The sequence below is a fragment of the Alexandromys fortis genome, unplaced genomic scaffold (assembly GCF_014885135.2).
Source record: "Alexandromys fortis isolate MF-2015 unplaced genomic scaffold, M_Fortis_MF-2015_v1.1 scaffold_44, whole genome shotgun sequence".
Lineage (NCBI taxonomy): Eukaryota > Metazoa > Chordata > Mammalia > Rodentia > Cricetidae > Alexandromys > Alexandromys fortis.
Window position 1 is genome coordinate 1,536,363 of NW_026067921.1, and position 24,053 is coordinate 1,560,415.

Genomic DNA, 24,053 nt, shown 5'->3' on the forward strand with positions numbered 1-24,053 from the left:
TAGAACCTGTGGGTCTCACCCCCTTTGGGTCAAACGGGTTGCCTAAGACCATAGGAAAACAGATATTTACCTTATGATTCATAACATTAGCAAAAGTACATTTTTTTGTAGCGACAAAAATAATTTTTTGGTCGGTGGGTCACCACAACAATAGGGACTGTATTAAAGGGTCGCAGCGTTAGGAAGGTTGAGAACCACTGCCTTAGAAAGTTTTCATAAATTCCACACAGGACGGGATAGAACCTAGTAAGTTTCACAATAGCAGATCTCCTTAGAGATATACAAATAAATGGCTAATGTACTTTTTTTTTTAATGTACTTTTTTAAAAATGGCTTTTACTGAATATCTGTGAAAGTTCAACATCAAGCCCCTCCAGGGTCTGCTTGATCCTGAAGTGGTCAGCCTATGCAACCCAGAGTCCAGCACATTTCAACAGCCCAGAGCAGCATAGCTGTTTAAACAAGTCAGTATGCCCAGGTTACTGCCCTGGGCAAGCAGATGCCTGAAGAGAAGGGGGGGGGGGCAGACCATGGAGGTTCACCCTACACCAGATAAGGAGCTGCTTTCTTTGGCTCTCAAGGCGATGCAAAGCAAGGCTTTTGTTGCTGCCTCCCCCTCCCCCTTCCATTTTTCTTCTCCCCTCTCGTCTTTCCCCCTCCCATCTCTAGAGAAAGCTGAGACTGTATCAGGCTAGAGTCACAGGGGCTGGCTGCATTAGCGGAATCACACACAGCACTGGGGTGATGTCTTCCCTCTCCAGCTCTCTAATTATTTACCCCGATCCAGCCTGACTGCTGGAAAATCAGCTCTCTCCAGGAGGTGACAGAGCTAAAAGGTTCATTTTCACGGAGAAATCACGGGCGGGTGGCTGGCACCTCGCCTACAGGCCAGTGCGGCCTTGTGGGCAGTGTCACGAAATAAATACCCACAACCACACCGTTTTCCTCATTCATCCTTCGGCAAGCATGCGTCCACTTGGGAGAGCACACAGAGTCTGGGCCCTAGAACAGAAGTCACTGCTCTCGTAATCAGTGTTGTGGAATGTGGGAAGAGGTGGCTGGCATTTCTCGGCTGGAGCACGGCTCACAGTTCCTATAGGCAGACAAAGCAGAATGCTGCATTGTTCCCATGCATGGGTGCAGCTCTCCCAGGCAGGTTTCCTGAAACATGGAATGTTCAGGAAACATTTATGTTAGAATTTGCTGGAGTTCTTATAAAAACAGAAAGCCCCCGTCAGCTCACATCCTCCCCCGACTCCACAGAATAAAAAAAAAAAAAAAACTAGGAAAAAAAAATCAATGGGAATCAATCAATATCATTTATATCCGTCTATTTTGGAGCGCCTCAGAAGCAGCAACATTTCATCTAGATGCTTTCCGCTTTCTAGGACTGAGAAACTATTGTCACACATATGTAAAATTTTAATTTCTCAGACCCAAGGTAAGGAATGAGGCAGACATGACAGCCTGCAGGGAGGTGGGAAGTGCACCCCATAAGGTACAAATGCCACCACTCTGCAAGGACAAGGGTCACCCACAGGTTTGGGGAGAAACATATACATGCACATTGGCTGCTATTTACTACTAGGCTGTGTTTATTCTAACGCTAAAATCAATCTGCATTATACAGGCACTTCTTAATAGAACGTATGAGCCTTTGCCACTTCCTAGGAAGAGCTGGGATTCTAAATCTGTGGTAGATGACTAACTTGCTAATTAAATCTTAAATCTCTCTCTCTCTCTCTCTCTCTCTCTCTCTCTCTCTCTCTCTCTCTTACACACACACACATACACACACACACACTTCTTTTCCTTTTTTAGAAAAAAAAATCTCCTGACAATTGACATTCTAATTCAACAAGGAACTCCTATATCCGATATCTATCTGGACATCTCTCAGCACAGCAGAGGTTTGTTCTCCTGCCCAATTTCTCTCGTGGAACACTGGCCTCAGTATCACGGCATCTAGGCAAGGGGCCGAATAAACTCACAAATAGTGTGGGACTCCTGAAATCCAAGAAGTCGTATCAAGTTCTCCACAAAATACAGTGTTAATACAGAGAATCAACAGAATTTTGAACGGGGTATACATGTAACTAGGTGGGACAATGGGTTCATCTCTGTTTTGAGCATTGAAACCACGCCCAGCAGGCAGTGACCCCCTAAGCTCCTCTTGGAAAAACAAATATAAGCCCTCCCAACAACTCATGGTAACAAACCAATCTAAGGTGAAACGAGAGAGTTATACGCGAGATTAATACTCACTGGGAGAACTAATATGAATTATAAACTTGATTTTAGTTGGCGGTTTAAGTAATTTAAGTGTGGGATGATTTCTTGTTTTTAAGGTAAGGCAAAAACCCTACCATCCCCACAGCACGGAAGATTATAAGAAAATGTTTACTGTAGTCATTGCAGCGGAAATCTCGTGGCACTGGGGCCATTTCGACTGCTCAGAGGGTCTGCAGCTGCTCAAACATCTCCATCTTTTTGTCTCAGTCACACCTGCCTTCGCACAGACTCAAACTCCCATTCCACACCCTCAGTGCAGGCCAAGAGCCGTTTCCTGTCACATGCCTTGCTCAAAAGCTCTAGCCTGGGCTTGCAAGCTTTGTCTACAGAACAGTGCAAGACGCTCGGTTCCTGGAGCCTGTGCCACAGCTCTGGCACACAGCGCAGGGGCCGTGTGGAAGGGGGCTGTGCATCTTCTTTCTGACTAATTTGGCCAAGGAATCCCAGAGAACAAGTCAAACCAGTGGACTCCCCACCTCAGGGTTGTGTCTGACAGCTGGGGGTGTCCTGGGATCTTGTCTGCCCTCTCAGTGCCCTGGCCTCCTGGTCCTTCCTTCCCTGAGATGCTCTTGCCTGACCTTGGCATCGTTGTCACTCTGACATGGCAGCAGCACCGTGGCCTGAGAAGGCTGTCTGGGCATCTTGTGAAGGATTACAATAGCATGATTACAAAAATTGACTCCATTCCACACAGTGGCAGGGGCGGAGTGGCTGGAGCCACTAAAGTACCACTGTTTGAAAGGAAGATAGAGCAGACCCAAATGTGGTCATGTTTATATAAACGTGACATCCACAGCACTACGGTAAGCTTTGGTACTGGCAGTTCTACTTTGCAGAAGAGGCAAAATGACAGCAAGGAGGTGACCCCACAGCGGATGTCCTAGGATTGTGTCCTCTGATTTCAAGGTGCTGGAGGCTTGGAACACCCCAGTCCACAGCAGAATGGCTTGTCTGCTGCTCCACAGGAAACCCAAGATGGAACCTTGGAGAACTGTCTTTTAACCCTGACCACCCTCATGTCAGTCACCGTTACTGGCTAGTGCTGTAAGCAGGAGGCAAGCTAACCCTATCCCCCAAGAGTGGATTAAAGTGAGCCTGGTGGTGTAGACCCTTCCTGCCATGCAGTTCAGTTCTGCCTGACCGAATCTGTAGCCTCTATAACTAAAGTCTTCTCAGAAGCAAGTGTGGGGCTGGACCTAGTCAGAAGGAAGAGGCAGCTTCCTGTACCAGGGCTCCTACAGCTTGCTTGTGGGGTTTGGGAAAAAGGACCAAAGATGCAATGTCTTCCTTCACTTGCCTCGACTAGGCTTAGGCAGTCTTGCCGCCTCAGTTTCTCCAGTTGCTCTGCCCCCGAGAGTAGAAATTCCACTGCAGCTGGCTGGGGGAAGCGGGCTGTAATGAAAAGCTATTGTCTGGACAAGCTGCTGGTGAAGTCGCAGTCAGGACGGAGGAAGAGTTGCTGTCCTGAGTGTTTCCCCCAAGTCAGCCTCGGGCATAAGGTGGGGCAAACAGCTCTCCTACTGCAGAGCTCTGGTGGGAAGGAAGAGCGTCATGGTCATGGTGGTGAAAGCCGGGCAGGGAACAAGCAGGGGGTAAAGACAGCAAAAAGGAAGAAGAGATATGAGGAGGGGTGGGCTGGAAAAACACAGGCTATGACCACAGTGCGCCCTGCCAGCAGAGCCTGGGGATTCCTGCGAGCTTCCCCAGGGCAGGCACACAAGTAAGGATGCTTGGACAGGCTTCAGGAGAGGGTGCTGCAGAAAGAACAGACAGATGGTCAGAGCTGCTCTCAGGGGCTCTTTCCCTCCCAGGCCACAGGGCCCGTCAGTGGCATCTCTGAAATCCCGACAGCACACACCAAGACACTCGGCCTCCACCCTTAGCCTCTTGCATTCTTTTTCTGATTGCTCTGGCGACCGGGCTTCCTGGAGCTCCACAAAGCTTTCATCCTCCATGTAAAGGAGGCTATTCTTGAATTCCTACCACCCAAGTGGGTGCTCACCTGAATTCTAGGTCTACTGTCTGAGTTCCGTTCTTTGGTCTATTTCCTTTAACCGTCTCATCCCCACCACCATTTCACAACCTGCCGGCCCTGCCTATTGCGGCTGTGCCGGCACGGGCGCCATTGCCTGCCACTGTCCTTGCCGTGTCACCAAACTCACAGGGCCCAGACGCTGATACAGATGCAAGTGGGGTCACAGCCATCTGTGTGGCCGTTCATCTCCCCCACACTCCACACAGGTACTGACAGCATTCAGTCCAGGGTGAGACCTCCAACCTGCTTGGCCGAGCCTCGGTTACACATGGCAACCCTGTCCTGAACAAATCCAGACATTCTGTGGGTAGAAACTCTGCCCTGTCTTACAAACCATCATCACCATCTCCGGATGGCCCTGGTGTGTGTTAGACCCCACCTTGCCCATGACCTGGAAATAGCTGTGTGGATCATAGTGAGGCAGAGATTTGAACGCTTGCTTCTTCCTGGGCGAATTGCTCGGTGTATGTTCATGAGGATAAGAAAGGCTGGAAAAAGGGAGAAGAGCAGAGGGGAGGGAAAGGGAAGGGACAGGAAGGGAGGCAGTACCGGAATCTCTGCGCCTCACTCCACTTCTTCTCTTTGATGAGAAGTAAATGGGGTCAAACAATTCCACAAAGATTGGGTATCAGTGGAATGAGAGTGTCGGTACCGCACCCATGACAAAGGTCCTTTAGGAGCCACGTTAGGCTCTTGTGACCTACCCAGCGTAGCAGAGCTCAACACCCACTGGGGGAGAGGAAATGCCCTGGTCCTTCATATGCCCAGAAGTACTTTGTCCTGCCTGGAAGGAGTGGCTCCCAGTAACTCCTAGAGGCAGAAGAGGCAGGCGGGTGGGCTCGGGGGCTTCCTTCTACAGTTCGCCTATGCAGTCACCTCCAATGGGTCCTCTCACCTGAGCAGATGGTCCCCAGGCCTTTCTTGGGTTCGTTTCTCTACTCACGAGCCACGAGGATCAGGATGGCTTAGGGGTGATGTACAGAAAGTGTCAGACACAGCCTTGCTTGGTGTAAATTACATTTGATGGTGGCTAGAAAAGACAATTCCTAAGCATGCACACACACACACACACAAAACTGCAAGCATGGGAAATCTGCTGCCCAAGGGAGGAGAAGAAGAAGGAGGCACAACACACATTCTTATGGGCAAGATGCCCCTGGAGGATGAATGGCTGGGGGAAGGGGAAAAGCAGGGGTGGAGGAGACCCTGACACATATGGACCTGGGAAGCCTGGGCTCCAGAGAGAGAGGAAGGGTTCCAGTTAATGGTAACTCTGGATGGAGTGTGTGGGTGGGAGGGAGAGCAGGATGCCAGGATGACAGCAGGCTAGGGCTTACACAGTTGGCTGCTTGGAAACTCTAGGAGGGACTTCCAGTCCCCTGAAACATACTCACATCCTGCCTACCGACACAAGGCTAAGAATGTCCCACCAGCGAGCAGCAGGGGCAAGAGGACTGGGTGAGTTCCTAAATGACACTCCACAGTAGGCCAAGCTCCCGGTGCCAGCCAATGTCCGCTTTGCGGACTTCAGATATAGGAGAGAGGCTGTGACAGACCAGAACCAGCCCAGTTGCAGCACAGATCAGACCACTGGGTGTGGCACAGCCTGAGCTCAGGAGGAGCTTTCTGAAAAGGGACAGATGTCTATAAGAGGACCAGGGGAATACACACGGCACAGGTGGAGCTTTGTCCCCACTCCCACTAGGCACGGGTAATCGAAGGAAGAACAACCAGCCAAGGGTGCACAAACATTTGAGGGCAGGGGTTCTGGAGTCTCAGGCCTGATTCCAAAGACAAACCAGTGCCTGCCTTAGCCTCCTTTATCAAAAAGCAATTGAGAAAAAACAAGCGGAAGACAGAACAGACTCTCTGTGGAGCTCCACATGGCACACACTGATTAAATAAACCTTTAAGGCACATATTCTCCCTGAATTCTGAGATGTGGCTGGCAGGGACCTCTCCTGGTTTTGGAAGGCTAGGACGGCTACTGCCTTTGTCTCTGTGAAGTGGGGATTGTCACTGTGACTTGTTGGGTGGAAAGTTCTCTCAGCCATTTGTTCTGAATAGCCCTTCCTAGAAACGCACCTTTTATTTCCACTGACAATTCCAGGCATGCTTCTCGGGGTGGCAACCAAACTCTTTTACAGAGTCAAAATTTGATTTTTTTTTTGAGAGGTTCAATTATTTGCCCAAAGACACACAGCAGCGAGGAAGTGGTGCAGGCAGGATGTAGCCCCAGGCATCTAAATTAAGGGGTGCGCTATTGCATGAATAAGTTCAGGAGCTAAGCCCTGCATGGAGGCTTAGAGTCCGTGCCCCTGCCATCCCCAAGTTTCTGCCCATCTGCCTCGTGCTCTCATTTTGCTCACATGGTTATGCGGCACCAGGGGTGACAGACACTGTCTATCCAAAGCATTACCCAGTTCTTCAGTTGTGGAGGCTAATATTGATTGTCCACTTAATCACTGAAGGCCTCTGGACACGTCTCTGAGTAATTATCTAGACAAGGTTAGTTGAGATGGGAGGACCCGCCATACATGCCAACAGGGCCATTCCATGGGCTGGGGTCCCAGATGCATTAAAAGGAGAAAGTGAGCCCAGTGCCCATCATCACTGCTTCTAGACTGACTGTGGATACATTGTGAGCAGCTGTCTTTACTGGGGATACATTGTGAGCAAGTGGCTGCCTCACGATTCTGCAGCCACGGCTTCGCCACCATGATGGACTGCACCCTTCCAAGCCATGAGCCAGAATAAAGCCTTCCACCCTGAGGTTGCCTCTTGAGGATCTTTGGTCATAGTAAGGAGAAAACTAAGACACATTTCTTTATAACCTATTTTGGCTAAGACTGTGGAAAGATATAGAACCTGGGTGCTGACCCCACCCAAGCCCATTTCCAGGGTTGAGGGTACACAGCTACAGATTTTTGCTGAAACAGGATACATATATATCCATACACACATACATATACACACCCACCCACATATACATATACATATACATACATACATACATACATATATACATATACACGTATAGTTCTGATAGTCTTTGGAACATTTAATCGAGGCAGACATAAAATCTCTGTGCAGAATGTTTATTCTTCTAATAAGTAAAGGAAAAGGAATAGTTGAGGAAATGATTCATTTATACGTCAGACAGAATGGAGTGGGGCCTGGGGAGTATGTGGATGGTTACCAAGGCCCACTAGCCCAGCTGGGAGAAGGCAGCTATGGGGAACAAGGGCCTGGAGCACACCAAACCTCTGGCTCCATTCTTTCTTTCCTTCCTCACAGCTCATGACTCAGAAGCACCTGGAGTGGGTGGTGTGGAGGGCCTGGACTCCTGGGCTGAGACCGTGTGGAGTCTAAGCCCCAGAAAGCAGGATGGCAAAAGGCATGCCGCCTTGAGCCTTTGGCCCGCCCACTCTGGGTTGCATTCTTCACTTGCAAAAATGCATGGGTGGTCATGGAGATAAAACAGAAACAGCCAGTCAGGCACTGAGCCCAGACAATGCTGCAAAGTTAACACAGCCATGACAATGAGCGGGGGAGGGGAGAAGCTCCCTTCTGTCTTGGATGCTGCTGCTCAAGGACCAGGTGGCCAGTTGGCCAAGGGACACAGAGCACACCTCTGGACATTCCCAATACACAGGATGTCCCTGACCCTGGCCCAGTGACTAGGAACGACGCTGACCTGCATAGGACCCTACATTCCAGACACCCCTGTTTCTCCAACAGTCTATTAGGGCAGGACTGGCACTGCAAAGGAGACCTGACTTGGTATAATCAGCCAAGTGGGGGCAGATAAGCCAAGGTGGGGTTTCCCAGAGGCTCTGACTCCTGAAGGCGGAGATGCCTTCAGACCGACATGTCTGTATGACAGGTTCAAAGGGTGTCTATAAGCTATCTCTGTGAGTGGATAGAGCACACAGGCCAGGAGCCATTGTCCTTTCCACTCTGGGTTTTGGTACTGTGACGTCAAGTCACCACTAACAACCTTGGATTCCCTGGCCACACAGGCCGCTGTGTCCTTCCTTGGGACATTCTGGGTCTGAGCAGAGCCTGTCACCCGAATGCAGCCTCCCCAGCTAACTATCTCAATGACCAAAGCTCTGCCAATCAGAGTGACAATCACTGTGTCAGTGAGCTCCCTGTCCCCCACTGAGCAAACTTGGGGCTCTTGGTCTAGGGCCCCCTCACAGCTGGAAACAATGGGCTCTCTCAGGATGCTTTCCACAGAATGGCCAAACACCCTTTTCTGAGCAAGGTTTCTTGACTGTTTTCAAGACATAAATGGTGCCAACGGGGACGATTCCGCCATTCGTGGCATGAAAAGACTTCTCTGTGTAGGCCTGTTGTGAATTGTTCCTTTTTCAGTGGCTTAATTGTCAGCCCCAAGCCTGACGGCAAGGAGGAGAAGAGAGTTTCCCCGAAGGCCCAGGCCTTGTTGGTGAGGAGGCGTGTGCGTGGGGGCCTCCCAGAGCCTGTGGGGCTGCCAAGGGACATGGCCTAGGACGGTGTGCAGGAAGGAGGCAAGTCCCAGTCCAGTGCACCCTGGCTCTCGAGGGGCTGCAGTACGGGGCAATCTGAGAGGAGGGAAAGGCTGGCTTCCCAGTGACAGGCATGTGGAAATATTGTACTCAATTCTGTAGTCACGGCCTGCTGGGAGATGAGGAGGCCTGTCAGCACTGACTCTGCCCCTCAGCGGACAGGCACCTACCGCGGACACAGCAGTAATACTTGTCAGTGATCATACCAGGAGAAGCTATGCCGGCCCAGCCCGTTAGGGAGGCTGAGGCAGGCAGCTGGAATCCACGTGGAGACAGAACTGAAAGGCCCAGAAGAGCCAAAGCCGGCACTCCTGGCTGTACTGCCTCCCTCCATTTCCATCCTATGCTGAGGGACTTGGAGTGCTTGGTGAACCCTGCCTTCCACACTCCCCCAGACTCGCCCTGATAGGCACCTCCCGGCTTCTAATGCTGTGGTCGCCTACTCTGCCTCCTTTTCCCCTTCCAGGACCGACTCCCACCCGAATGGCAGGATGAAGACCTCAGCACCCCAGCTTCTGCTCTCTTCAAGAGAGGGCACCTGAAAGTGGGGCCACTGCCTGCATCTTCACGCACCTGTCCAGAGCAGATTTCCCAAGGACTGCCCTCGGGTGGACTCAGGCGACTTTGATAGCCTGGCTCAGACATCTGAGGTCACCCTCAAAGCAGCAGGAGTACCTGACTGACATGGGAGCTCCCCAGGTTCAGCTAGGAAGGTTCGCCCTGGGCTGGCTTCCATCTGGCCATCCTGGAGCTAGGGAGCTGAGATGGACTGGCCCACTTTGTGATAGGAGAATGTGGGGGGATGGACTGGGTTTTCCAAAAGTTTCATTGTGGCACAGGAAGCCACTTTGCGGATTCAGGGTCAGTGAGCAGCTAGGATCACAGAGGGGGGAGGTGACAGTGGGCAGGGTGGGATGATATGCACATGGGACATACATGTGACATATATCTGACAGTTCCCTCACCTCGCTCAGTCTCAGTGCAACAGAGGGGAATGGTGGTAAACCCCTGCAGGCTGTGACTACAAAACTGAGTACACATACATGCATACATACACACATATATATATATATGTTTGCACACGCGCGTGTGCGTATTATGTATGTATATGTGTGTATGCACACACACACACATACACACACACACACACACACACACATATATATATATATATATATATATATATATATATATATGAGAGAAAGAGCCTATGAGTGGTGGTAGAAGTACACTCATATGCAAGGGAAAACCAAAGGACTCCCTCGCTGCCCAGAACACCTACTCAGGAGCACTTAGGAGCCATACTCCTTCGGCATTGTGTCAGAGTGTGACTGTGTCTCTGCAAGCATCCTGTCTGGGGGAGGGAAAGGTGCAGCTGGATGCTGGCTGGGATGGCCCTAGAGCTCTAGCTATCAACAAGACAGCTGAGCAAAAAGCCCAAAGGAGGGGGTATAGGTCATCTGGGCAAAGCCATCTGAGGAAGGCTGTAGAGTGGTCGGCTAACCAGACTGGGCAGTGAGCTCGCACGGGGAGACCCTTAGTGGCTGGCTGGGCATGGCACTGAGGAGCAGGGACCACAGTGGCAGCAGGTCACAGTGCAGGCTGGCCTAGGGCAGATGAGGGAGGCCTGTGCTGCCCTTTTCTCAGTGAGAAGCAGTTTGAGAGGGTACTGTGGCAGCTGGGGAAGGGCAACTTGAGGCCAAGAGCAGGAGAAGCAATGGAAACAGCCCACATGAGATAGCGCCAGCCTGAGGGAAGCCAGAGGCAGAGTTGGGAGAGGAACAGGCATCACGGAGAACACAGGGTGGGGGCATCCAAGGACCGGCGGAGGGAGGCCTGCATCCAGACTCCTGCGAAGAGACCGGTGCATGTGTGCTGCTGAGTACTCCAGTCTGCTTGGGGAACTGGGAACCAGGGAGAGAGACCCAGGGGAGCCTGCCCAGTGGGCTGAGCAGACATGATTACAAAGGGAGGTGACAGGTGACCAGGCAAGGGACACTCAAACATAGTGTCATGTGGATGCAGGTTCCTAAAAAATGCTGGTGGGCTTTACACCTCGCTGAAATGTTTCCCAAACACCCTAAACTCAGGCTGCACAGAAGAACCGAGGGAAGGAACCTCTAGCGGCCAGAATCCAGCATCTTTTCTAAGATTCTGATTCTCTCTGCAACTGATGGTCCTTCGGAAGACAAAATTGAGGGGAAGGCTCTAATTTTGTAAATGAGATGTGGGGCTGGGTGTGAGAGTCCTAAGGAGAGTGTGGAGCTCTATTCTCTGCACTTATACAGACCTAAGTGCTCAGGGTATTCTGGGTAGCACAGGGTCACTCTAGGCAGGACAGCCATGTGGTTCCTCTACCTACTTTCCCTCACCCTCATGTCTGTCCGTGGACAAAACCAGGATCCACTGGGAAAAGCCAGCTTGCCTGAAGATGCTTGTATCTCTAGCAGGCTCTGGGGCCTTCAGGGTCAACTCGGTGGTGACAGTCATGGGTGGGGAAGAGAGGCAATGGCTCTCCGAAGCGGTGTGCCAGTGTGTGAATGAACAATCTCAGCCTGTTAGCTGGTCTTGCCTACACTATGGTGGGTTCAAGAAATGTTTTTTCACAGTCCAGGGGCTGGATGTAAGTCAGACGAAGAGACCAAGTGCCATACCAAAAGAAGGATGAAAAGGCTGGGAAGAATCTGGAAGGGCGAATCCAGAGGTTCTGCCACTAAGCTCTTCTGCCAAAGCCAGAACTCTGTGAGCATTTCAGAAGTTCCCCCAAAGCCAAGCAAATCAGCCAAGACCCGCAGAAGTCGAGATAACCCAGACTCTCCAGAGGGAAACAGTGGCGTCATACCCCGGTTCTTAAGAGGACTTGATCCTCCCAGACCAAGCCTGAGCCTTCGCCACCACCATGGTTGTTTACAGAGCATTAAGGATTTTCGCGCAGAACCGACACGGGTCCATCAGCCGCCAAAGCGGGATGGACCAATATGTAGCCACATGGGACATTTTAAAAACTTGTAAGAAACAATTCGGTTTCTTAGCCATGCTGGACAGTTTTTTTTTCCAGCTCTAAGCAGTTGTACGATAGGGAATGTGTCCCTCACTGCGGAGAGTTCCCTGGCTGACAAGGCGAAGATGCTGATGCTGACGGTGCGGAACCCCATAAGCTCATGCTCAGAGCTGGTAAGGCTAAGAGGGTTCAGTCACTGTGGTCGCTTTCAGTGGCATCTTTTGGGGACTACAGAAGGAAAGAAGAAGAAGAGAATACCGGCATGTGGCCCATTTCCCTGATGCCAGAGAGGAATCCTGCTTTAAATCCTGCTTTAAATCCTCACCATGTGCTGTTTTGTTTTTAATTTTTCTGTCAGTTTAAATCCTAGCCCCGAGGTTTGTCCGTCTGCCTGATTTAAGGCAGCCTAGTTCTGTACACATTTGCTGAGAGCACCTGCGGGAGCCGGTGCCTCATGGAGGCTGATGTCCAGGGATTGTATCCAAACGCAAGAGCCTAGTCACACGATTTGTGTAGGTTTCACATCTTAAAATCTTATTTTGAACTTTGTAAGCTTTCATTTTGTGAGAATAAGAGGGAAAGATGGTTTTACAGGGTTTTGCAGAACAGCTCAGGCATCCACAGAGGAGAAAAATCACCAGGTCTGGGGTGGAGCTCAGAGGTAGCATGAGCAAGGTATGGGTTCCATCCCAAGCACCAGGGGAAATCCACCGATCAGATGAGGGACTTGAAGAGTGTGTGGCTGAGAATCACACTGGCTCTGACATTGGATGTTCAAATCCCTGGGGACAGAATTCACAGACAAGGCATCCAGCTACTCAGAGGATCCAAACTCAGTTCCTCTTCCACGGGGTTCGCATGTCTAACTGTCACACTATTGTGGCCATCACACGGTCTGAAGGGGACCAGAGCCACAGCAAGACGAAAGAGGAAACTGAAGCTGAAAGTAGTATTTGTTGAATTTGCAGATTTTTCATTTTTTTTAAATATAAGAATCTCGCTCCTTAAAAGCTTCCTTCCTGCATCAAACAATCAATAAGCAAACTCACCAAGTTCTGCGAGGCTATGATTGATCTGCCTAGCAATGAGAAAGTAGCTTTTAAAAAATAAAATCTGTGTGTGTGTGTGCGTGTGTGTGTATGTGCGTGTGTATGTGCGTGCGTGTGTGCATGTATATGTCTGTGCATGCGCGTGCGTGCATGCATGTGTGCATGTACGTGCGTGTGTGCATGTGTGTGCGTGTGTGCATGTGTGTGTATGTGCGTGCATGACATGTAGACGCATGTAGACACGCCATGGCACACGTGGTCTAAGGACATGTGAAGGTCCAAGGACAGCCTTGGGTGCTCGACCTCCTCCCTTCCTTGCCCGAGGCAGGCCCCTGTGTCTGAGGATCCTCCCATTTTCTCCTCCCGTTTCATCAGAAGAACACCGCAGTGACAGACGCTACCACGTCCAGTTGACACAGGAGCTGGGGACCAGAACTCAGGTCCTCACACTCGCTCTGCAAATGCTTTACCTACGGAGCCATTTCCCCAGTCCTTGAGAAAATCACCTAATATAGTGTGTGCCTCACACAAAACTAAGTGGTGGAAACCAACACGCCTGTTTTCTTATTTTATGCAACATCTAGTCGTGTCTAGATCAGGCTTCAGTTAAACAGAAATGGCTTTGGCTCATTTGAAATGATGTATATATTTAAGTATCAATTTACTTACTGAGTACTTACGGTGTATTCTATACCTATATAGTGCACATATATTAATAAGCATGATATGAATTCCCCTGACTGTCATTGTTCTCACGGTGGTCCAGAGGTTGAAGAGACACGCGGAGACGCGTGAGAAGCTGTTCAGTTACAGTACTTCCTTGGTGAACCAACTTGCCTTATGCTCAGTTACATGCCCTAAGCAAATTTCTCTCAATTTTCCCCTAGCAAGCAATTAAACCTAAAAATAAACTTTTTATTAAACAGAAAGCTAAATTATTAAAAGTCATTTACACCAGATTACCCTGCTGATAACCACATTACTGCATACACCAAAAATTTTCTTTACCCAAATGCGTTCTTTATTAAAGTGGAATAAAAGCCAACCTCGCAAGTATTTTAAAAAGCAAATCATCATCCTCGTTCACTGTGTTACCCTTGGTCTCACAGACATGACGGTGAGAACTAGTCTCGGTTGCCCTTTGATTTCGTGGTCGTAACTCTACACGCACTGAGCTTAGACGGCTAAAAACACAGTCAGGTTGAAACGAAAACACAAGGACTTTTAGATCTTTCTTAACTTCTCTGTAGCCATACAGCACAAACTCTAGGTGTGGTGACGTCCTGTTTGTGAAACAGCTGTACATTCTGCTGCTTTTTAGCACTGTGCATGTGTGTGTGTGTGTGCGTGTATGTGTGTGTGTGTGCATAGTCCTGCATGCATACACGTATGTGGGAGGCCAGAGAACAAGCTCAGGTGTTGTTGCTCAGTCACTGTCTACCCTGTTTTCTGAGACAGGGTCTCTTACTTGTTTAGCTAGACTGGTTGGAAAGTAAGAGACCGGGATGCTCTTGTCTCTGCATTCCTAATGCTGAATTACAAGTGTTGTCTACCGTCACACCTGCCCCGCCCCTTTTTTTTAACATGGGTTCTAGGTATTTAACTCAGATTACTACTCAACTGACTGAGCTGTCTGCCTGGCCTTTGAATATATTTTTAAATGATGTGAAAGTTATACTAAAAATTTGATAGAGTGTAGAAGCTGGTTTTTTTTTAACTCCACCAGATTTGTTCTGTTTATCTTTGAGTAGCCTCAGCCCAAGAGTACGTTAAAAACTGGCAAGAACATAATCTATTTAAGCAGACTACATATTTATATCACCAAACTGGGTAGTTATAGCCAAGAGCTACTTTAATGTTCTTCCAATGAGAAAATGGGTCGTGTGAGCAAAGGTGGGGTCCAGTGGTAGAGCCTGCACTAACAGGCCCAAGGCAAGATCGTATAATTCTCTTCTCGCCCACTCCAGTGAGATGTATCTGTAAACCACCCAACATTCAAGACAAGCAGGATCTACAAATGCAGGTTTCCTACCCACATCCTTTAGGGATACTTTTCCTTTCCAATTTTCTTTTCTCTAAGGATTTAATTTTCTCCTTCATTGCTGACGTCCAAGAAGCCCCAGTTTTCTTCCAACTTCGCAATATGCGCTTTTCTGCCGGCTAAAATTCACGAGGCTGGTTCTTACAACTGAGTTTAAGCTTACCTTCCATTAAAGCCTTACCAGATAGTCTCCAAGCATAAGCTATGTAACTGACTGACTCTGAAAAGTCGCACATGCCCTACAGTTTTGAACTGGAACCAAGTTGTTGACATACAAAAGAATACATATAGATTATTCATCAGGCATATTTTATAGTTACCATTTGCTGGTAAGGGCAGCTTTCCCATAATACATGTCCCTGGATCTCTAAAAACCAGCTTTCCGGTAATCCATTTTCTCAGCAAACTTTGCGCCCAACCCATTTGCTAGCCAAGAACATAAGACCAACCAACCAAACAAACAAAAGAGTCAAAAACATTTTATCAAAGTAGCAGGGAAAAAAAGATGCAAGTCCTTGCTGTGGAAAGAGAAGGTCGGAGCTCAATGCCCAGTGGTTTCACTTGTCCCGATGGACACAATGATCAGTCCGAATGTCACCTGAGGTGGGAACCATGAAAACTCCAAAGCTGCAGAGATGTAAGATAGTGTGTGAGAGAGAGCGAATGAGTGTGTGTATGTGTGTGTGTGTAAGTGTGTATACACATATACAAGAAGGTCAGTGTGAGTATGTACTTATATACAAGGAGGCCGGTGTGTGTGTATGTGCATACATATACACAAGGAGGCCAGTGTGTGTGTGTGAGAGAGAGTGTATGTGTGTGTATGTGTGTGTGAGAGTGTGTGTGTAAGTGTGTATACACATCTACAAGGAGGTCAGTGTGCGTGTGTACTTATATACAAGGAGATCAGTGTGTGTGTGCATACATGCATATATATATACATACAAGGAGGTCAGTGTGCATATGTACTTATATACATATATACAAGGAGGCCAGTGTGTATGTGCACATGTGTATGCATACATGCATACATATATACAAGGAGGCCAGTGTGTATGCATGCATGTGTGTGCATACATTTATACAAGAAGGCCAGCATATGTGTACATATATACAAGGAGGCCAGTGTGTGTGCGCGCGTGCACATGTGTGTGTACACATATACAAGGAGGCCAGTGTGTGTGTGTGCGCGCGCACGTGTGTGTGCATACATATATACATATATACAAGGAGGTCAGAGGACATCTGGTGTTCTACTCTGTCATGGTCCCAGTCCCTTGAGAGGCTCTCACTGAACCTGAGCTGGGCTGACAGTCAGCAAGCCTCACTCATCCTCCTGTCTGTCCACAGAGCACTGAAGTTACAGGTGCCCAGACGGCCACATCTAGCTTTTGTGCTGGCATCTGATCGCAGGGCCTGGCTATGCAGCAAGTGCTCTTACCTGCCGAGCCGTGTCTCCAACCACTAGTTTCTTTTCGTATGCCCCCGACTCCTCCCCCTCCCCCCCTCTCTCTACACACACACACACACACACACACACACACACACACACACACACGGTATATTAGAAATTGCTGGAGTCTGATGACCTGAGCGGATCCCTGGATCCCTGAAGCTCATACAGTAGAAGGAGAGAATCGACTCCCACAGGTTGTCATCTGACCTCCACAGCACATGGTGGTATGTGCTCCATCAAGAAAACTGTAAACACACACACTAAGTAATTTTTTTCAACCCAATTTTTTTTTTTTTTTTTTGGTTTTTCGAGACAGGGTTTCTCTGTAGCTTTGGGACCTGTAGACCAGGCTGACCTGTAGAACTAGCTCCTATAGACCAGGCTGACCTTGAACTCACAGAAATCCACCTGCCTCTGCCTCCAGAGTGCTGGTATTAAAGGCATGTGCCACCACTGCCCGGCGAAAAACCCCAAAATTTGATTAGCAAAAGGCCATTGGTTTAATTTGCTTAGAGAAGAGGAGGCAAACCTAAATGGCTGCACTTGCCCAACAGACTGGGGAAGACTGCACATTTCAGACTGCGTGGGGAGAAGCAGTGTGTCACCTCATGCCATGGACATCCAGGATCCCTCAAGGAGCATGATTCTATGCTGGCTAGTAGCTGCCAAGTCAGTACGTAAAGAAACTGGACTCTGCCAGAAGTGTCTATGATTACCCAGGGCGGCAACACCCTGAAGGTCCCTTCTCACTGGGAACATCAGCATGTCTCAGTGGCTGCTCTATCGGGAAAAGTGGTCTCTATCATCCGCAGTAGGAGAAGTAGTAACTGTAAGTGCAGGTACACACATGCATGTGTGCGCACGTGAGTGTGGAGGCTGGTGGACAACTCCAGCTGTTGTCCTCAGGCACCATCTTCCTTGTTTCTTGACACAGGGTCTTTCCTTGGCCAGGTAGACTACGCCGCCTCCTGGGTTTCCAGCCATCTCCATCCGTTTGATTGACTGACCACTTTGTTTTTAGACATGGTCTCATTATGTAGACTAGACTGTCCTAGAACTCAGGAAGAAGCCCCTGCTTCTGCTTCCCAAGTGCTTGGACTAACAGTGTGGGACATCAAGCCTGGTAACTCAACTGTTTTGACACTGTTCTCACATTGTAGCCCAGGCTGGCCTTGAACTCATAGCTAGCCACCTGCCTCAGTCTCTCTGGTACTGGGTTTGCAGAAATAATCCAAGACTTCTGGCAGGAAAAGTAAGTTTAAAGGATTGTGTATAAAATTATAAAAATGAGATTCCTTCACGTTATCATCCAACAGCAAGCTGAAAGGGGGTTGGGTTGGGGATTAAAATGTGGTTTTCCCAGTGCATGGCTATTCCTCTGTTTGGTTGCTCTTAAAAATAATTTATGTAAAACAGGCTTCTCTCTAAATACACTATGTGTTCCCATACATGCATTGGAAATATTTGCATACAGTGTGTGTATGCCCTGGTACACACATGGTAAAAATTTTAAAAATATGGACTGCATAAATCAGTAGCTGATTTTAAATATACATCAACTTAAACAGATTTGTTTGCAATTTATGAATCCTTCAGGTATAAAAGATCTTTCTTGCTGGCGGTGCTTCTGGAAGATGTTTATACTCTGTGGAGTGTACAAAATGCCTCTCACACAAACAAAGAAAGGAAAGATTCAGGAGCTCGGCATTCTAACCCTGCCTTTGCGATTAAACACCCACCATGCATGCGGCAGAGACCGGCCGGGACCAGCGAGGATAGCTGTCATGCTACAGTAGACATGATATTTTGTGTGCTGCCCAAGACATTTTTCTCATGAATATAAGTCGCCTGCCATTTATTATGAGATTTTTCTCCGATTGACACCCCATTATGTATATTCAGTCAAGCTCGAAAGAGATTTCAGTGATCAATACACTATTTGTGTTGAAAGTCTATTAGCGGTTCTAGCAATGAGCTGCAGAGATACAAAAAATGGAAGTGGTATTAAGTGAATTGAATGATAACAGAAATTTGTGTTTTAGACAAGGAGGCAGACACAGAACGGCATAAAAACAAGAGAGAAGATAAGAGAAATGTCTTTTCTATAATAAAAAAAAAAACCAGCTCTTCCGAGCCCATCCACTGACAGAGTGCATTAAATGCTAAGATTTTTTTTAAATATCTTAAATTCCATGTCAAGGCATGTGAAGCAGAAGGGAGAGCGTGTCTCTCCTAGCACCGACCCCTTCAGAGCACAGATGATCCCCATTGCTCAAAGAGTCACATTTGGATGCACTGATACCCATAAGGTGGAGAAGGCAGATCCAGCCCAGGGGGAAACCTGTAAACTCTTGCGCCATGTAGCCTCTTTATGGGTACTTTAATACATTGCATTTTATAGCCTACTAGTATAGCACCCCAAGACTAGTCTTCACCAGCTGGGAGCTGGCATTTTGGTTAGTGTAGAGGGTGAAGTTGCTAACTACAGAATTTCATCTGACCCAGAAGAATTCAGCTCCTGAGTCTGGAGGTAACTACATATAAGGAGCCATCTGCTCGAGCTAAGATATTAGAGCATACAGGGCCATCCAGAAAGAAAAGGACATTGGGGAAATATCAAGGCGTCATTGCCCAGAGACCAGAGCTTCACACCATCTTATAGTGTAGCAAGGGAGGGTCTTACAATGTAGCAAGGGAGGGTCTTACAGTGTAGCAAGGGAGGGTCTTACAGTGTAGCAAGGGAGGGTCTTACAGTGTAGCAAGGGAGGGTCTTACAGTGTAGCAAGGGAGGGTCTTACAAAGGACAGGCAGCTAAGGGTTGTGAGGGCCTAGTCAGTCACAGAAAGTCATAAGGCTAAGTCATAAAAAATGTCCCCGTGTTGCACGCCCCCCCCCCCAAGCCATGGTCTCCACCCCCTTTCCCTCTTCCTGAATCTTAGGTAGACAGACTGGAAAATCAGTATAGATCTCTTAAACTATCGATATTTAATTATTTGGTTTGTTGAACTTACAGTTTGAACTACGCTCAGGCAGGAGGGCAGCAGTCAGAGGTCAGAACACCTGCAAGAGCAAAACGGTCAGAGCATTAGCAGTTAGAGCTGTCTGCAGATTCTGTGGGTCAGAGCATTAGCAGTTAGAGTTGTCTGCAGATTCTGTGAGTGGCAGACATTTGACCAAAGCGGGTGACTTCTGAGTTGCATCTGAGCGAGGCTACTTGTCACAGAATTTTGACTCCAAACATCTAGAACTGGACTGCTTTCAAACTAGAAACCTAAAAAAATGACACACTGAAAAAAGTGAGAGGGAGAGGGACCTCCCTTGCTTCACAGGAAAACTAAAATTTATTCAGCGCTTGTCCTTACGGTCCGGAGATAGCCCAGCTAGACAGAATCAGAATCCAGTAGCCACAGATGGGAAAGACACAACTACAAAGGCCCCTGAGAACCCAAGAGTCTCCTCAAAATGAAAATCAAATAATCCCAAGCAGCAGACTCAGTCTGTGTAGGACGGATGTGCATGCGGCAGAATGCATGCGAAGCGCATTCTTGAATCCTGCAGAAATGTCTGTGCAAGTATTTAATGCCTCTTAAAATGAAAAGGGCTGCAATTCCAAATGCTAGGGTTGGAGACCGCTGGCCTGGGTGGGGCTTTTGTGTTTTGTCTGGTTTGAAACAAGGTTTAGCCTTGAACATGGATCCTCCTTCTTCAGTCTTTCAAGAGTGCTGGGATCATAGGCATGCACTACCACACCCAGTTTTCAGGGTTCACAAAACTGCTTTTCATTCTCTCAAACACATAACACATGCATGCGCGCGCGCGCGCACACACACACACACACACACACACACAGAATAAAAATGTATCCATTTTCAAACATACAAGAACTAATGATGTTACAAATCTAAAATTCCCTGAAATCAATTGGTTTGCAAACTGGGTTTTCAACAAATGCCTCACAAATCACAAGTGTGACGTGACATGCCCAGAGGAAAAGAGAGATTCTCAAGGTTGGCTCCAAGTCAGATATTGCGCCCCCCTCCCCTTTGTCCTTCAACCCTCTCCAGTGTCCTGAGAAACCTGTGCTCATTAACAACAGCTTCTCTTGGGGTAAAAAATGAGCCTAGTTGGTGTGCTTTAGTAGTCCAGGTGCTAATTCAGTCAGATCACTAGCTTCACTGGGATGTTCTGGAATGTTCCTCATACAATGCTGTGTGTGTCTATTTACTCTGGGAACTCAAGGCAGTAAATATTCTGGAACTGTCTCACACTGCAATCAGTAGCGAACAAGTAGACAGTGCCACTGGATGTCTTAGGAGAAGACCTTGCAAGTATGGCTGCCAAGGCACTAGCATCTGAGCAGAGCGCTGGAGCTGTCCTGCTAATCTGAGTCCTGAAGCTACTGAAGTCATTTTGATTTTAGAATGACCTGCGGTCGCAGGCAATTTCCCTGATTGTTTGTTCCTGTGACTCAACACCTTCAAGGTGCTGGGATTGTAGGTATGTTTCGTAGATTTAAGAGAGGGTAAGATAATGTAATGGGGGTGAAGGTGTGTGTGTGTGTGTGTGTGTGTGTGTGTGTGTGTGTTGGGGGAACAGAAGGAGTTTCATCAGCTCTGAACTTGAATGATCAGTTTAAAAAGGAACATGCAATTTTCACTCAGAGTAATGGCTGAGAGAAGTGCTAACAGGTCCAGCCAGATCTGGAGATGTGCTAGCTCATTCTAGCAATCAGGTGAGAAGTATCTCTTTCTCCTCTTAAAATCATGCATTTACCTTAAGAATGGATGGTAACCAAGTGGGCAGGCATCTTTCAGAAAAAAAATTAAGGAAAGTAGAAAAGCTTTGGTCTTCCTTCCTCTTGGTCAGCCCCGCTGTCTGCGGTAGAGGATGCGCAGGAGGGCGGCCATGGGGATTAGCAATTATGAATTCATAATGCCCCTTTTCTTCAAAGGGCTTGCAACCCTTTCTTTCCTATAGATTTGAAATCTTGTGGTCTTTCTCTAGTCAGGCGGCCTGGCTGGACCTGGTTCTGCTTGGCAGATTTTGCAGTAAAGGGTCAGTCCACTCATTTATTTCTTCCTCCTGTCCTCATGAAGATACCAGGCTCTTGACTTAACACCCATGCTGGCTTATTCCATGTATCACCTGAAAACCTCATCAGACAAAAAAAAAAAAATAAAAAACCTCCAAAACCTATTTTATTTAATAAGGAATTTTTATCACGAGATCCATATAGCCTTGGCCATCTGTTTTTCTATCGTGTCTTTCAGCCTCCCAGACCAGAGTTTGGAAACAGTTCTCACTTTGTGTCTTTTCATCAAAAGCAGCCTTTCCAAGTTATTATAAATAGTGTATCTGCCAAGCTGGCAGGTGAGGTGGAGAAATATGAGGCTTTGGAGCCCGGCACATGGGTCGAGGTCTTCCTCCTAGAATGTGGGTGAACACACAGTGCGGGCAACACCCAAGACTGGCAGTGCCTCGCCCTGCATGACTGCAATTGCAGGGCTCCTTCCCTGGCTGCATGCAGAGGCTCAGAAACAGGGTGGGGCTCTCTGGTCTTGCAATGCAATGGCAAGGAGAATCTTTGCTGTTAAGAAACTAAATTGCCCACATTCCAGTTTTCCAATATGTTCAACAATACCTTGGACATAATTGTGTGGTTAAGGGTGTCACTGTATCTAATATCACGGTGGAGGTGAAAACCTTTGTGTCAAGTCAAATGAGATGTATGCACCAACATGCATGGCAGGCATTGAAATAAAGGGGGTGAATATAAAATCCCAGGAGAAAAATCTCCCAGAGTAGAGATGTGAGGAGACTGAGTTCTCTGATGATAAGGGTTATTATATGTTTTATTTTTTAAAAAAATTTTTTTACAAGTATGGTCAAGGTCTAAAAGTAAAATCTAATTGTGTTGGCCTCCTTATGAGTCAGCAGACCTCTGAACCCTTCAGACCGTGTAGCTGGAGTACATGGGCAAGAGCTGTCTTTGGACACACCCATTTTCCCAATCCTGACTCTCTCTCTCAGCACTTGCATCTCAAACTGCCTCCCTCCACCCCTCCACCTCCACCAAGACAGACTGAAGCCCCAGTGTGGAGGGACTCAGCTCTTCACTGAGTGTAACTGGATTAGGGCCTATTTCTTCCTTCACCGGCAACTCCTACTTCATTTTCTCTCCAGTCTGTGTGCTATCAGCTTGACATTCCCTTCAGTGGCATATGACAAATTAAATTGGCCATCACTGTACTCAAAGGAGGCTGTCTTCTATTCCCCAGAACCGCTTTCTCCAGTCCTGTTCACATACACACACCTTGGTATTTATTTATTTCTCTTTTGAAGGGTCTTGTTTGAAGGGATGAAGGTTATAAGAAATATATGGATGCAACTCTCTAAGAAGAAAACAAAAACCCAGCCCAGTCATAAAACCAAAGGTACAGTCGCAAAATAGTATTTTAAATACCTACACCGATGCTATTTTTCATTTAAAACCAAAACTTTACAAATAAAGGCTAATTAAATGATTTTTTCACATCTTTCCTCGCAATTCAACACTTTAACACGTATTTTCTGCTCAAAAGTCATAAAGTAAAAATATTTCCTAGGTGCCTTCAAGTCTCACACCTCCTTGGCAAAATCACCTGCAGTACAGGGGTAGATCAGAAACCTACAGAGGGGGTTAGCTGGTCAGCACGCAACAGCTAGAACCACTGGGTTTCCCTTTCTCCTTGGTATTTCAAGTGGCTTTTGGGGACAGAGTGACCGGACGCAGAGGTTTCGCCCTATCTGGGGCTGATTTTCACAATGGCCCCCGCCCCCCCACATTTAGACTCTCAGGCAGTGCCTAACCCGCGCCTGATAGCTGCAGCTACCGGCTCCCACCTGAGTGTCTTTTCAACCTTTGTCAAGTATCTCAAGACAAGAATTCTTCCAAGCAAATAGCTCTCTCCCAAAGCAGAGACTGGGGAAACTCCTAAAGAGGCCCAGAAGGCAAGCGACTTCGGACTCGCTCTGCAAGCTTGACTTAGTCATTACATCAAATCCGCCGGTGCCTCGGAGGACCCCGGGGTCCCCACACGGTCGGAGAGCATCCCACGCCTGCGCTCCCTCTGGGCACTCACCTACAGCTAGAAGGGGAGTCACACTGTGGTCCAGACTTCCGCCGCAGAGAAGCCCAGCACGCCCACCCGAGTGACCAGCGCGCCTCGCCTTGTGGTCGGATCACAGTGTGCCCGATGCACCCACTGAGGTGGCCGGACCTCCGGGTGTCTGAGCGTGCCCTCCGAGGTGGCCAGATAGCGGGCGCCGGTTAGGGCGGTGGGACCCAGGCATCTGCTGCGAGGAGCGGTCCCGGGCGGGTCCGCGCCGAGCTCGAGCGAGCGGGCGAGCGGGGCGGGAGGGGCCATTTGTAACCGAGCAGACGCTACCACCGCCCCTTACTCGCGGGGGGCGGGGGCGGGCGGTCAGGTGACGGCGGCCCACCCCGCGCCGCTGAGCCGGGTGGTTCCTGCCCGGGAGGAGCCCCCTGGCGCGCTCTGATTGGAACTCCCGCTGCAGTAGCGGGGGAGGGGAAGAGTGGGGGGGACACGTGATCGCCCGGCTGGGCAGCCCGGCGCGCCCCACCCG

At 48.5% G+C, this 24,053-nt stretch overlaps 1 long non-coding RNA gene across 1 annotated transcript in view; it reads right to left on the reverse strand.

The window, feature by feature from the left end:
* Positions 1-23,841, reverse strand: part of LOC126501173 (uncharacterized) — an 87,476-nt gene extending 63,635 nt beyond the window's left edge. The window contains exons 1-2 of the long non-coding RNA XR_007591557.1: positions 23,549-23,841; positions 19,439-19,487 (exon numbers count right to left, since the gene is read on the reverse strand). This is a non-coding gene — a long non-coding RNA (uncharacterized lncRNA). The remainder of the gene's footprint in view (positions 1-19,438; positions 19,488-23,548) is intronic.
* Between the last annotated feature and the right edge of the window lie 212 nt (positions 23,842-24,053).